The 16,583-nt window shown below is 35.1% G+C and overlaps 1 protein-coding gene across 1 annotated transcript in view; it reads right to left on the reverse strand.

Moving 5' to 3' along the window:
• The window catches only part of LOC129746372 (class E basic helix-loop-helix protein 22-like), a 162,735-nt gene that overhangs the window by 137,242 nt on the left and 8,910 nt on the right, over nucleotides 1–16,583 (reverse strand). The gene's annotated exons all lie outside the window — the stretch shown is intronic.

Below are 16,583 nucleotides of genomic sequence, written 5' to 3' on the forward strand. Positions count from 1 at the left end.
GTGTTTTCGAGTTTCATACTATCATTCAATAATGTATATTAAACGTTTAACAAAGCTGTTGAGAAATATACTCAAAAAATGTTTGCTGGGTCTCTTCTTTGCATTCTGGACAAAGCTTTGCGACATGCCGATCTTATAAGCCAAATCACGGCTTGAGATTTTGATTTCATGCAGAAACAATTTAGATCAACATTGTTTCTGCATAAAACATTGGTGTTGAAATGTGGCATTTAATTTGTCCATTTATTGAATTGGAATTTTAAATTGGTTTACTAGTTTATTTTTCAAATTTTGATTATGTAAGGCTATGATCATTTGGAATCCGGACAGTTACAAACGTGTGTATTTTAAAAACTATTCATTTGATCGAAAAACTTTCTAGAAAGAAATGAGGGTGTTAATATGCTGTTTAATGTAAAAATATATAAAAATAATTTATCGTTCATTATGAGATAAACTCTGACTTAATCATAAAATGTCTTTTTTTTTTTATCTTTGTACGCTTTTTTCAGTCATGTATTGATCTATAATTTATACTACAGAATCAAAACCTTTACAAAATCATGATATTTTACACAAATTCACCTGGAAGAACCAATTGGAATCTGGAAGGATTTTTTTCATGAGCAGGCATCTTGAATAATTTAACCTCTTAAATTCGGTTTTAACATAAATTTCTTTGTCTTTTAGAACACATCTGTCTCGCTTAAAAACCTTTGCACAGAATGCGATCCACTGCACAGTTTTTGCCTGCTGGAGACGGATTTACTGCATAGTTTAGGGTTCTGTATTCAGCTATTCGCAATAACCATAGTCTTTTTACCCATATGCGAGATCAAGGGTTCTACTCCAAAGCTTGGTTTGAACTTCGTGAGCATTCTTAAGGGTGATACGGTCAAAATTCGGTCAATATCAACTTGACGTTTTTCTTTCAATTTTGCATTTAAAAACCTGAACACCCCTCATTTTGAAGGTGTATGTGTGTAGAATGTTGCTCCTATTTTGATTTAGGAATTCACTCTTCAGTTGTCAAAATGCCGTCCAAGGAAGAAGATCAGCGTATCAAAATTTTTACTGGCACGCAAAGCTGACAAAATCGCTAAAAGTAGCCAAATCAACCGTTACAAATGTAATTAAAGTGTTTGGGGAACGTTTGTCGACAGCCAGGAAGTCTGGATCGGGGGAAATCGAAAACCGGAAGCCACTGAGACGACAAAGAGAGTTGCCGGTAGTTTCAAGCGAAACCCTAACCTCTCTCTCCGAGATGCCGCGAAAAAGCTGGTGTATCGTTTACAACCGTGCATCGAACCAAAAAACGAGCCGGACTATCGACTTACAAGAAGGTAGTGACTCCAAATCGCGATGATAAACAAAATACGACGGCCAAAGCGCGATCTCGGAGGCTGTACACGACGATGCTGACGAAGTTTGACTGCGTGGTAATGGACGACGAAACCTTTGTCAAAGCCGACTACAAGCAGCTTCCGGGACAGGAGTTTTATACGGCAAAAGGAAGGGAAAAGGTAGCAGATATTTTCAAGCACATGAAACTGTCAAAGTTCGCGAAGAAATATCTTGTTTGGCAAGCCATTTGTACCTGTGGCTTGAAAAGCAGCATATTCATAGCTTCCGGGACTGTCAACCAAGAAGATTACGTGAAAGAGTGTTTGAATAAACGTCTGCTGCCTTTCCTGAAGAAACACGTTTGTTCCGTACTGTTTTGGCCGGATTTGGCATCTTGCCATTAAGGTAAAAAGGCCATGGAGTGGTACGCCGCCAACAACGTGCAGGTGGTTCCCAAGGACAAGAACCCTCCCAACACGCCAGAGCTCCGCCCAATTGAGAAATACTGGGCTATTGTCAAGCGGAACCTAAAGAAGACCAAAAACCGCTAAGGACGAGCAGCAGTTCAAGGCAAACTGGCTTTCTGCGGCGAAAAAGGTGGACAAGGTGGCTGTACAAAATCTGATGGCAGGGGATAAGCGTATGGCCCGGCAATTCGGGTTTGGAAAAGCGGAAGCCTCAATGAATATTTTTCCTGAATTTTATACGAATTAAACTTGAAAAAGAAATTTAATTTGATTTTTTAAATAAACGATTTCACCGATTTACACGCGTTTTCTCTTGACCAAATTTTGACCGTATCACCCTTTAGAGTGGCTCCATATATTCTTAACCATTTGGGCCAAAAAAGAATCAGAAAAAATCAACAGTTCATGAGTATTCAAGCCAACAATGAAGAATTCCCGAGGCCATTGTGCAAAATTATTTTAACCATTTCTTTTTGCATCGTAAGTATCTCAAGTTAAATAAAAAATAGGCAAGATAGTCATTTTCATAACCAACACAACGCTGCTAAAGTTTCGCATATCCGAGCGCTAGTAACGTAGCTATCACCGGAATGAAGAACCCGGATACTAAATGATCATAGCTTTAGTGCATGTTTAATACTTTTACAAAGACAAAAACTCATACACAAATTGAAAATCATTTACAAAACTTACATGAGCCTAATACTTTTTATAACCAGAACGTTTTTGTGTGAATACATATGTATTAGGGTGATTACCAAATGGGCCATGTCGATTTTTGAAATATAAATATTGTAGATTGGCCCAAAAACTGACTTGTGCATTCAGCTGAATTTCAGCTTAATCGGACTTGATTTAGGGATGCCTGAAGCGCTCAAAGTGTAGGTTTTTTGACTCACAAAAATTACCAAAGAAGGAACTAAAGAAAATCAAAAAGTCGAAATCTGATGTTATTTAGAAAAACATGTTTTTTTTTCAAAAAATGATTATAGAATTTAAAAATCACGCAAGGGGGGACCAAAGGAAATTCGGAAAATCGAATTTCAAGTTTTGATGCCAAATAACTAACAAATGCATGAATCGTCAAGATCTGGTGTTATTTTAAAAAAAACTTGGGCAAAAATCTACTTTCTGAGACTCAGTTGATTATTCGAAAAACGGTCAGTTTTCACCAAAACGTCCAAAAAGGTGATTTTTTTTACCAAAATCTGATGATAGTGATTTTCGAATAAAAAAAAGAGAGAATTTTTGAATAAAAATATTTTATGAGATAACTTCAGATTTTTATATATCATGAATTTTTAAGTCATTTTCTTCAAAATTAAAATTTCGATTTTTTCCGATTTCCATTGGTTCCCCCTTTGGTTAAGGTACCCCAAATCAAGTCCGTAGAGCTGAAATTTGGCACAGGCCAGTTTTTTTGGGCCAATCTACAAAGTGTATATGGTTTGTTTTCAAAATTCGAACATGAAATTTTTCCCATACATCCATTGTCACCCTAATATGATTCAAATATACGCGCTGTTTTGAGATGATTCGTTTGTCATTAAGTATTTTTTAAAACACTAAGTAATCATTAAAGGATTAATCTAGTTTAAAAAACATTTTTTCATTTGAAATGGTATTAAAATCTGTAATAAAGACCATCCTACGACCATTCTACATTCAAACACGCTAGCCAATATTTTGTTTATAGATTGGCAAGAAGTTTCTCAGTAAGATTTGTTATATTTGTATAATCTGAAATATGGAATCAATCGATTAATGTTCACCAGGGACCGAAAACAGCACGAACACAGTAAGTGCAACACAATTTGATGACACAGCACTTCCGAAACGAAGCTGCGCTGTGTCTGTGTTGATCTACTTTTGTTGCGTGTCGGCCGCAACACAGCACAGTATGCGACACAGTTGACGACACAGTGTGTTCGTGTGCCGGTCCCGATACGATTATCATTGTTGCTCCTGCCAGCCAGCTTTTTTTTTCAATTCGTCGCCTACTTGCTAGCAGCCGAACTGGATAATTTTTTTTCTTTTGCTTTTGCTCAACACAATGTGAGTGAAGAGCTTCGCCATTGAAAATACGGAGAAATGCTGTCCAGTCAAGTGCGACGGGTAAAAAAATAGCCTTGCTCGTAACAACACTGTGTTGCATGCTGTGTTATCCCCGACACGACACAACTGGGAACTGTGTCGTGTTGATTTGATGCAACACAACACAATTGAAGTGCTGTGCCAAACCAAAGTGTCGCACACAAAAATTTATGTGTCAGCACTCCAGAATTTGTGTTGCACGTTATGTACTGTGTTGTGTTTGTGTTTTTTGTCGGTCTCTGATGTTCACTGGGGTAAGTGTGAACGATCGCTATTAACATAACTCGAACTTTAAAACAACTCGAACTGTGCACAGTTTTTTCAAACTTTTAATGCAGAATGTTGAATTTAGTTGTAATCTTTCCAATTACAATTCCAATTCTTGTACATCCTGTACAAAAGATATAATTCCGACAATAACGAATGTTTACAGCGACATTTTGATAATTTTTTAAATTTTTAACTACGATCTCAAGTTGATGTGCATGTTTTTCGACTGCAAATTTCTCGTAGACTAGGTGGCTCTTGACGAAAAACTCTACAATGAATCAATCTTTACATTCGAAATAACCAGTTAGAAAAAGAAACGGCGGTTAAAAATGAAGAAAAAAGAGTTTATTTACAAAAAAAAAACTAAAATTTCGTCTTCAAACCCTACCTGGTGAAAATGTGGATGGCCTTCATCTTATACAATTTAGCTATGAATAGCATTCAGATAAAAAAAAATTGGGTAAAATACTTGTTTGTTTAGGAAAAAGTACATTTTTTCGATAAAATCGGATCTCATGTCTTGCAACATTAATTACGCTCAATAATCATTGAAGGACGCCTTATTAATAGTACCACAAGCTTTTTGAAAAATTTTAAGGTTCAAGCAACAAAGTAACGTATTTAAACTTGAAAACACAAATTTGATGAAAATTGCTTGAAAAATCAAAGAGAAAATCTACCGTTCACACTTACCCCATAAGGCGAGGTAAGTGAAGACACCAGCATTCCATAACAATTTACTTGATAATTTTTCTCGCTTTGCTCCTCTCTTCAGCGTTTGTAAACAACATGTTCTGCATCACATTGAACGCAGTTTTATCAAAATCGATCCACTGCTGATTTTATAATGGATTTTTTTAAAGTTGAGCTCAGTGCTGCAATTTTCTGAAAGTACAAAATGAGAATGACTTTGAATTTCTATCAGTGTAGAAAGCTCAAGCTGACATGAATGGGGCCGAGACGTCAACAAATTCAAAAGCTTCTGATCAGCTCAGTCAATCTCATCCTTTTGTCAAGTTTTGTCGATATAGCTGTCAGTCAGTTGAAAGCTCATTCGTGAACCAGGACAAACTTGTTTCGCTCGGCTGCTACGATAGCGATTTTCACTCTTTGTATTCGATCAGTGAATACAGCTTTAGCATTCAATCAGTGTCAGCAAAAGATGCTGATAATTTCGGTAGACATTTGTTTTTGCCATTTTTGCAATTTGAATTTGAAATGGAAACACGATTTGTAAACCGCTATGAATAAACGATTTTTCAGATGAGGGACGGGTGGCTTCGTAGGTTAGAAATTTCTTACTCAATTAGAATTTTCTAAAACTTTCTCAAGGGTAGTATTTTAGCGACAATGACTTGAATGACAAAATATATTGTCTATTTTTATGACGAATTATTTGCACGGAGTGATTGTTACCAACCTTCTTTTAGTTTTTCTCAGATCATCTTTGTGATATCATGAATTAATCAATTTTATTGCATTCGGATTATTTTACTAGCAAATTCATAAGTATTCCATAATATAAACCTGCAATCGTAATTGGTTTTGATAAATTTCAGGATAAAAATTTAAAAACTAAATGTTGAGAAGTTCAACAAATTTCAATATAAAAAAGTGACATCGCATGCAAGTGACCGACTACTCAAATCAAAACGCAATTTTGAAAGATTTTTTCATAATTAATTTCATCGTTGATTGTCGTAAACATAGTTTCTTCCGCAAGCCTAGCGAGTCGATTCACCCAAGCTTTGTCACCATTCGACTAAACTTAATCAGTGTCCGGCATCGCTAATTGAAAAATTAGCGACGCTAATTAAATCGCTACCTCATTCAAATTTAGCGATCGCTTATTAAAACCGCTAAATGAGCGGAAAAAGTTATCGCTTCAAGCTGAAAGCGCAAATCGCTAATCGCTAACTGTTGATAAACAATAACGTAAACAGGATGGCAACAGCATGGATTATGGTAGCATCTCAATTCATTTGCTCAAATACTTTACAAACATAGTGCAGATTGTTTATTGTGCCCAGTCTGTTGAAAAATCTTTAACCAGGTTTCACTTTTTTTTAACTTTCAAAATAGTAATGCAAAATTCTCATGATAGGAGCATTGCCAAACGTGTATCTAAAAACTAAATGAAATAAAAATGCAAATTGATTCTATGGTGATACTATCTTATTATTACTTTACCTAATTTGAAATACTTGTAAAAACTGCTTTGTGAAAAGTAAATATCTCATCCACTTAAAACAAGTTGAAAAAAGCGGATTTTTTCAGCATTTATTGTTCGAGACTTGCCGTGTGAGATAGTAATGTGAGATCTAAAATAAACTTAGAAATTTGGAAAAGCTTTTCGATCAACCTAAAAAGCACATTTCAACAAATCACCGCATGTGGACGACCATGCTAAAGTCATGTAAAATATTGATCAAGTAGTCCGTTTACTGTACTTTTGCAAGCAAAAAACAGTATCTAAAAATTGACCTTCTAGCTTTGAATTATATGAATGATGTTTGAAATAGTTTAATAGTGTTTAACAATATTTATTGAATTGTTTGTCTGAGAATGTTGAGAAAAGAAGTACTTAAAGAGAAAAAAAAAGGTAATCTGTATGAGGCACTTCTGCCCTGAGATTATTCGAAGTGACCATTTTCACTTGGAGCGCATATTGGTGTAAGAATGATGCCCGATGTCTCCTTTACTTGTCAAATGACAAAAACTCTACTTCTATCAGTAATAATTTGTGAATTTGAAACAAGTAAATGGAAGTTAGCGTTCTTCATTTAGCGGAACCAAAAACTAGCGGAACTTTTTAATTCGCTAGCTCAATCAAAATTTAGCGGCAAAATTAAACCGCTAACAAAAAGTTATCGGACTAACTAGCGATTAGCGGATTAGCGTTTTTGTGCCGAACACTGAACTTAATGATATTGAAATGAAGCTTTCATCACTATCAGCATTGTTTGCCTGAAACTGAAAATGAAGATATGCTAATCTCATGAACCTGCAAAGAGCCTGAATGTATACTAACAATCGATGTCTCCGATTGGTGAATGAGTGTGCAGAGTGCTTTCGGAATTGAGCTTTCTGTTCATTCTCGTATGAATCCAGTTGGAATTGAACTGACCGATACACTGCAATAAATTCAATTGAATATTGAAAGCTGACACTGAAATTTTGCAGCACTGGTTGAGCTATACGAAAAACCGTCCACACTTATCCCGGTGTACCTTAACATAAATTTTAACATTCAATGTTTCAAAGTCCCAATGCATAATATATTTAAACGAGAAAAAACGTGGAAAACAATGTTCACCAAAAGTAGAGGTAGTACTTGAGCAGTGCTGCTTTGTTTTTTTCGATTAAAGTTGTTTTACATCTTTATGTCATTCGCGATTTATATCAACGATGCAGATGGCGGACAGTTTTTGAAAAACTCATCCAACTGTGATCGATGTTTAATCTTGGGCTCAAACTCACGGACATCGATTCAGGAAGCAACTGACTTGCCAACTGATCTATATCACAAGCCCTCAAAAGCAGTGCTGCTTCCTTCTGGAGCTCCAGAAGGCAAATCCCTTTTAGCGCTAAGTAAGTGCTCTAACAACGCTAAATATCTCTCTTGCTTCCCCCTCAACTTTGCGGTAACCGGTTTGTTGGTCGTTGCACCAGATTTTCTAATGGATCCTTATCCCAAGTGAGATCTGGCAAACTGTCCTGGGATTTTGTGCTGCAAAAACCACCTTCCGAATGTGCTGCTCTGTGCTCTACTTTTGAGAGATTTATACAAATGGGGTAGAAAGTTGTTCTTTCAACTTTCCAACTTCTAACAAACGAGCAGCAGCTTCTAGAAGCAGTTTCTCAGCCTTTTGTGTGTGGTTTTAATCGCGTTCTGGATGCGATGTAATCTCTCAACTCAACTTTTTCCACCCACACTTCCGCACCGAAAAACTAAACCAACCCACATACCCAAAACGAAACGAAACGGAACGAAACTTTCCGGCAGCTGCATTTCATCCACAAGTTTATCACGACGAGAAAAGGTGGGAGGCCAAACTAAACACAGCTTGTGGCAGCCGACCCTAGACCTCAGTTCTCCCTGCCCCAGGAAAAAAAACCCTTCAACAGCTTAACAACGCTCCGAATGGAGATTTATCCCAAAATCTCTAAAGGAACTTGCCCGGGCTAGCCGGGAAACTTTACCTTTTGTTTGGATCATACTCACACACACAGAAGCACTTAAGTTCAACTTCCGGTCTTTATTTTCTTCCATGTTCCTCGGCTGATGGCCACAAAGTTTTCCCGGGCAAGTCTCCGGAAACACGTGTTGTCCGGGGTTTGATCTTTGGTGATTGTTTTCCTTAAAAGCAAGTGCAACTAGAATTAAGCTACCAGTCATCGAGTAATAATTTATGATGATTTTGGTTTAATTTTTTGTTTCTATACATTTATGTACAATGTTTATTATACGTATGTACATTGTACAAAGTACGTATATAAGGCATAATGGGGCCGCAAAAAAGGTCATGTGTAATATCGAAATCCGGTCAAGTATATTTTGAAAATTGGCCCAAAAAACTGTTCTGTTCAGAGTTTCAGCTAGATCGGACTTCATTTAGGGGTGCCTCAAAGCACTCCAATTTTCGGTTTTTTACCCCAACAAATCACGTAAGGGGGGAGTCTCGTAAGGAATTCGGAAACTTGAAATTCGAATTTTGATGCCGAATAACTTTTGAATGCATAAAACGTTGCGATCTGGTGTTATCTTGAAAAATAATTTTTTTCCAAAAAAATTGCCTTTCTGGGAACCGAACCGGTTTTTTATAGTCCCAGAAAGTTTTATGCATTTTTAAGTAATTAGGTGTCAAAATTAGAATTTCGATTGTTGAGGGTAAAAAAATGGAAACTCAGATAGAGTTTTGAGGTCCAATTCCAATTGAGCTAGCAAATTCTACAAAATGTATATGTTATACTAGCGCTATTTGCAAGACTGTCACATATGCAATTTCATAATTTTTCGGTTTATCTCAAAAATCGATCTTATTGAGTTAGTTCTTCAATGGAGAATGAAAAGTTTCATAACTGTGTTCCCAATATATACGAAAACAATACCACGGCATGTCTGTTCCATATGAAATATATCCGAAAAAATGCTGCTGTCCCATATGTCTTCTTCTGCTTTGAAATTGTTCCCCTTATAATCGTTAGTTTCACATAAAAAAAAAATAAAAAAAAAGAAAAGCTTTCATTGAACTAACGTAAGTTAGACTAGATAAAGCTATGCCAAAAATAACAATTTTCACAACTTTTACAAGCTTAGTTTAGTTTAATCGGTAAATTTCATCAAACTGTTTCTTTATTTTTAAATTTCATATAAGGCCGATTTAAATCTTCATTGTAAAATTAAGAAAATAGTCAGCTACATAAAAGCCATATTTTAAAGGTTTTTGCCATGCTGTTACTTTCAGCTTAAGCTTCCATAAAATCTCTTACTAAAATTCGCGTACCTGGTCTTATTAGCTTGATATTTTTCATTATATATAGGCAGCCAAGATGCTTTGTTGTTTCTGATTCGGAGCTAATTTAATTCTTTTTGATAGTCTTCCTAAAATAGATCATCGACCGAAAAACTTCCGAAAAGATGCAGGTTGTTAAATTTATGGACTGTTATTTATGTTATTTATATACATAATTTTTTTTTACTCTGATACACATACCGCGTGAAAAACCGTGCAAAAAAAACGTGTAAATTCACGAAAATCATGTAAAAAAACGTGCTAATGGCGGAAAACCGTGTAAAAAAGACCATTCAAATTCTGCAGGTCTGAAACTTGAAACAATAAGACCTGTTACTTGACACTTATTACTTGAGACCTGAGACCTGAGAGCTGAGACTTTCGACATGGTCTCAGGTCTCAGGTCTCAGGTCTCAGGTCTCAGGTCTCAAATCTCAGGTCTCAGGTCTCATGTTTCACGTTCTTGGTCATTCTTAGAGCTAAGATTTTCCTAACTTCAAAAATGTATAAGTGTTTTCCGTTCAAAAGGACTATTCTCGGTCAAAAAACGTGTTAATTCCCGAAATCCGAGTAAAAAAAGCCGTGTGAAAAAACGTGTAGAAACCGCGTAAAAACCTTAGTGTACTCAATTCTTATGATAAACTGCCGTAATCGTTATCCTCATTGGGTGTCCAATTATGTCTGAGCACGATTTTGGTACATCTTTGCTCATTCCGGATGACATTCAAGCAGCTGATATCCGTTGTGTGTTGTTGTTTACAGTTCAACTCAAAACTCCGTGTATTGTGAGCTCCCGTTTTCATAATTTTCTTAAAAACAAGAAGCATTTCCCCGGAAAATCGAAAAAATATCGTGCACATATTTTGTTCTTCCACAACATTTCGCATTGTCCGATAGCGAAAATGAAAGCAGTAAACAATGGAGTGGTTGTAAATGTGATTCGGAAGTAAGAGGTTGAAGAATAAAGCTTCGTGGAAAAAAATATAATCTGGTCAAAAACCGAGTCAGGTGGACAAAACTTTGAACCAGAAAGTCATGCGTGCTTGCACCAGTAAGAAGACTGTCTCAGTTCGGAATGTGGTCAAAAAGTGGGATCTCTTCTTATCACCATTCATCGTGCCAAGGTAAGATTGGGTATAGAGACATATCCAAAGCAGAAGAAACCAAAACCAAGACAAAATCAAGCTGCTTCTGTCAAACCACGAGCTGGTAAATTGTATAATCAACTGCTGTACGGAAAATCGGTGTGCGCTATCCTGTTCTGAACTGAAGACTTTCAATCAAGAATAAACTTTTTCCTTGAAAGCTATTTATTTGGGGATTGTGAAATAAGTAACAGAAGTATTATTTTGGTTCTTTATCCCCGTTCGAATTTAAGAATTGGAGAATTTTATAGAATGTTTAAAGGTTGTTTTGAAGAAAAATGAAAGTTTCTGGTATTTTAAAAACATAAGTGTTAACGTATAGTGGTTTTCGAATAAATTGCCATTGAAATAAAAAAAATTCTACAATTTCAAAAATATGATTTAAATTTTATGGCATTTTCGGCAAGACGAAACTCTAGAAAGAAATATTTAAAAAAAATTTATACAGTATATAAAAGAAAGGTGGATAGACAGCCATTAGTGCGCCAAAAGAAGGAAGCATAGGTGTTGAAAATTTAAGGTTGTGAGAGAGCATGTTGATGAAAAGCTTCCATGAGTTCTAACGCTTCGGCTTACACCAGCTACCTATACATGAGCAACTAAGAAACAGAAATCCCATGTATAGATAGCCCGGTGATTAAGAGGGTATTTTCAAATACACATACTTTACAGCAAAGGCGTTACGATTCATGGGAGATTTTCATCAACATGCCCTCTACCCTAAAATTTCACCAGCTTTTTCGGACTTGTATTTCGTATGTACACATCTCGATATAATGTTTTCATCTGTGGAAAATTTAAGCGCTTTTTGAAAAAAATATCAACTACAATATTCTGCAGCTTAACCTATACTCACCGATTGGTAAAGAAAATATCGACGCTGAAACCCTGATATGCTGTTTCAATGAAATGTACATCGCAACAACTAAAAAACATCCAAGTGAATTCAATATACCTATATATCGACCTCGCCAAGGCTTTCAACAAAGTACACCACAGCATTGAACGGAGTCGATTTGGGGTAATTTTCAAATTTCGCAAACCCTGGGGTTTAAAAAACTTCGTCTTGGTTCAAAACTCATCAATGATTTTTTGGCACAATTTTTAAGAAATGTTTACATAAGTAAATTTGAACTTTTAGATATGCATGGGAAAATTGAATATTTTGTACTGAAAAATCAACATCGTTTTCGCTTCTTTTGTGGAACCGAGCCTGCTCACGGTTTTTGTTCCAATTTATAAATTGTTGAAAGGGAATTTTCCTCTGAACAACTTTGTCGAAAACCGTTACTAATTTAGTATCTTATCAAGCAAAACATTTATTAGCTGTTTAGCAGGGATATGTCTTTTGGCATTGAAAAACAATCAATTCAATTGACACCACTGCTGCCTGGTGCCTTGCGAAGTATTGCATGGAAAGTAGTTATGCAATACCTCGCCAGGAACCAGTAGTGATGTCTATTGAATTTATTGTTTATCAATGCCAAAAGAAATATCCCTGATAAACACCTAATTATTTTTTTGTCTAAAATAATACGAAGTTACGTGTCCACAAAAGGAACCAAAACGATGTTGATTTTTCAGTACAAAATATTCAATTTTCCCATACAAAACTAAAAGTTTCAATTTACTCATGTAAACGTTACGTAAAAATTCTGCAAAAAATCATAGATGAGTTTTGAACGAAGACTAAACTTTTTAGATCCCAGGGTTTGAGAAATTCACCACAGCACAGCAATTATTTAGCTTGAGCATTACATGTTTCCTTCATGGATAATGAAATGGTTGCTTTCCTACCTGGTAATACGCCAAGGGTACATAAACATTCGGGGAACACAGTTTTCGACATGCTATCTGGTGTTCTTGAAATCCAATATGGTGGCTTCCACTAAACTTTGAAAAAAAAACTGCACATAAAACCCCCTTATATGTGTATTGGCTTTTTGAGTGAAAGGGCTAAACCGTTGAAGTTATGTTTTTTTGCTCAACGCCGTCTTGAAAAAAAAAATTGTCTGACAAAAATTTTACAAAAAATGTAAACAATCTGAAAAAAGCACTGAAGATTGTATTCAAAAATTAACCAATGCTATAAAAATAAGACAAAATAATGACAAAAATATAACAACACTGTGGCCAAAAAATATGAGAAAAAACTATGACTTAAATTTGACAATCAAACAAAACAAATCAAGCTCCAATAATAATATGGCATACTAAAAAGTGACAAACGACAGAACTTTGAATGAAATTCGAAAAACGTGGTAGAACTTATGCCAAAAATATGACAAATATTACGAAACTATGGCAAAATATGAAAAAAAATTCAATAAAATCATAAATCTATGACAAATGTTATAAAATATGACAATGAAATGGGAAAAACCTGACAAAACCAAAATTTTAACAAATGATTGACAAAAAACTACAAAAATAACACAATAACAAAATTTAAAGTAAAATAACAAAAATCTGACGAACATATGATAAAACTAAGAAAAAATATGTCATAGACGGTCTAAATATGGCAAAATTTTGAAAATAAAATTACAAAAATATGTCAAATGTGCTAGAATATGACAAAGTTCTGTCCAAACTATGACAAAAATCTGGCAAAATTATGAAGAGTTGGATAAAAGCATAACAAAAATCTAAAAAAAAAAATTGTCAAAAAATGACACGATGGTGACAGATAACGAAATTCAACAAAAAATGACAAAAGCCCAAAAACGATAATAAAAATTTGTTACAAAAATATGAGAAATGTGATAAAAATTAACGAAATAGTTACAAAATATGACAAAATTAAGACAATTATGAGCTTTCAATACATGTATCCCAGTTGGCAAGTAAGTTACCAGCTGCGCCGATGTCTGTGAGCTCGAATCCAAGAGTAAACATCAAACACATTTGTGCCGGAAAAGTTTTTCTGTAATTTTCCGCCAACTGCATCGTTGATATAGGTCGTGAATGACATGAAGATGTTTAAACGATTATAATCGGGACAAAATAAAGAGACGAAACTACTTAAAAATATTGACAATCGAATAAAAAAAAACTGATAGAACTTGGACAAAAATACGACAAATGAAAAACAAATGACAAAATATGACAAAAATTGACAATAAAATGACAAAAATCTGTTAGACCTAAAACAAAGCTTTGTCAATTTTCATTATTTTGTCATATTTTGATCGTATTGTATTGTAAGATTTCTGTCATTTTATTGCCAAATTTAGTCATATTTGTCTTTGTTTTTAAATTAATTATAAAAATTGTCAAATTTTTACCGCATTCTTAATATTTTTGTCAATGTATTATGAGATTTCTGTCATTTAATTGCAAAATTTTGTCATATTCGTCATTTTTCATTAGTTATTATAGTTGCTTTATTTTTATCACATTTGTCATATTGTCCATAATGTTGTCAAATTTTTTCCAAAGTTTTTTTTTCGAATTTTGTCATTATTGTAAGTTTTATGATAGTTTTATCATTTTTACATTCTATTGTCAAATTTCTGCCAACTGTCATATTTTCATTTATTTTTTTTTATTTAATATTTTGGTCATAGTTTCGTCATTCTATTTTAAAATTTATCAAATTTTAGCAATGTTTTTCTCATATTTTTCTCATGTTTTGCTCTTTTTTCATAATATTATCGTTTTTTTGCCATATTTTTTCATGCGATTTCCAGTCTTTTGCCAAATTTATAGTTGAGCGGTAGCCGCCATATTGGATTTCAAAATGGCGTACAATTGCGTCAGACAGCGAGATTCGACTTCTACTAATTATCTACCCATATTGTGAGTGTTTTCAGTCATTCAAAGCATTTTGAAGTTAGGCGGAAGCCTCCATCTTTGGTTTCCAAATGGCGACAATTATCTACTTTCTGACCTCCTTACAAGGTCCTAGCACCGTGTATTCATTTCCTTGAGATTACTCCTAATATCCCCTGCAGTTTTGTTTAAACGGTCCTGGAACTAGCAAAGTCTTTTTTACGCGTTTTTCCGGAATTAGCGCGGTTTTTTTGGAATTCACGCGGATTGTTTTTTGCACGATACGGATCTCCCGCTCACAATTTTGATTCTGCAAATTAGTTTGCAAAGATTTTTTCACGTGTGATTAATTTTTGCAAAACACCGAAGGATTTTTTCAGTTTAGAACCGCTTTGCAATTCGCGTGCACCTTCAAAAACGACCTTGCAAAATTCATCCGCTGGATGAACATTTCGCTTCGCAGTTCGCTTCGCGCTCACCCTGAGTTTCTTCAGGACTAGAGCATCAATAAATATCTCGACATTTAGAGAAAAAACATGGATGTTGTAAAGTATCTTTTGAGATCGGTTTGTTTGAGATTGTTTGTCAAAAGTAAACATTTTAAAAAGGTACCTTTTGATTGTAGTTTAGTACTCCCTAACATTTCAATCTTCTGCTTATGATTATTCGTACAAAAGTAACGTGAATTGTAATGGATAAAGGGTGTCCACGATGAAATTGCCACACACAAAATTGATTCTCAAAATTCATTTCATTCAACATTTCCGGCATGAAATTGACCTTATTGTCCGCATACCACTTCAGCACGTCCTTGGAGAAGTGGCATGAGGCCAAATCCGGCCTGAAGATTGTTGGGACGTTGTGGGCCTTCAGGAGAGGCCCAGCCTTAGTTTAGGCTTTCTGGACAAAACTTCGGCTAAGGTGCAGCTTCTTAGCCACATCCCGAACGGAGGCATTCGGGTTTCAGTTGAAGGCCCCAACTACGCGGTTGTGATTTTTGGTGTGGTACGGAATATTTTTACCTTCACTTCTGGGCTTCCGATCGGTGGTCAATCGTTTCTCGAACCGTAAAATCACTTGTGACACCGTGGAATTCTTGTTCTCGTGATGAAGATGATGAAGATTTTATCATGCACGAGCTGTTCTTTTGACTCCATTTCTTCGAGTTTTGATCACAGGACTTTAAAACTTGAAGGATGTAAACAATGCACTATGAACTAAATCCACCCAAATTTTCATTAAATTCTACCCAACGATTAAAAAGTTAGAGCAATTTTATAGTGTGGAAATTTCATCGTGGACACCCTTAAGTTGTTCCTCAGAGTATATCCACATTGCTCATGATTGTGCAACGGTCATGATTTAAGGAATTTCACTGTCCGTTGCTTTGTATTAAGTTAATACATCAGCATTTTTCTTTTTTACAATTCTTTGTTATGCTACCACTTTTCGGATGGTCCTTAAGTCGTTACACAAATGGTTAAGTTATCAATATTGTACTAAATTTCTTAGGATTATTTCGAACAAAATTTGGAAAAACATAGATTTTCATTCAACTGTGTTTTTTTATTTTTTTGGAGTTGGTCCTATTATGGATACCTTCCCTCTAGATAAGTGAGATCAACAGCAAGGAACAGTGACAACAACCCCGGAACGAAACTAAGCACAAACTTTGGGAGACAGCACAAAAACCGGATAGAAAGGTATTGCAGAAATGAGTTATTGCTCTTTTCGGGAGTGACGTTTTCCAGTGCCATGGACAGAACATAACAGAACAGAACCAAACCATACAATGGAAATGGCAATGGAAACACCATGAATGCAACGGCACTAAAGTATTTGACAAAGGTTGTTGATGAATTACGCCACACTGATCAGATCATGTTAACTTGGTTTATTCGTCTAAATTACCTGCATTTAAATTTAAATTTAATTAATTTTTTAAATTCAGTAATCGATTTGGTCCATTCAAG

The sequence above is a fragment of the Uranotaenia lowii genome, chromosome 2 (genome assembly GCF_029784155.1).
Source record: "Uranotaenia lowii strain MFRU-FL chromosome 2, ASM2978415v1, whole genome shotgun sequence".
NCBI classification, from domain to species: Eukaryota; Metazoa; Arthropoda; class Insecta; order Diptera; family Culicidae; genus Uranotaenia; species Uranotaenia lowii.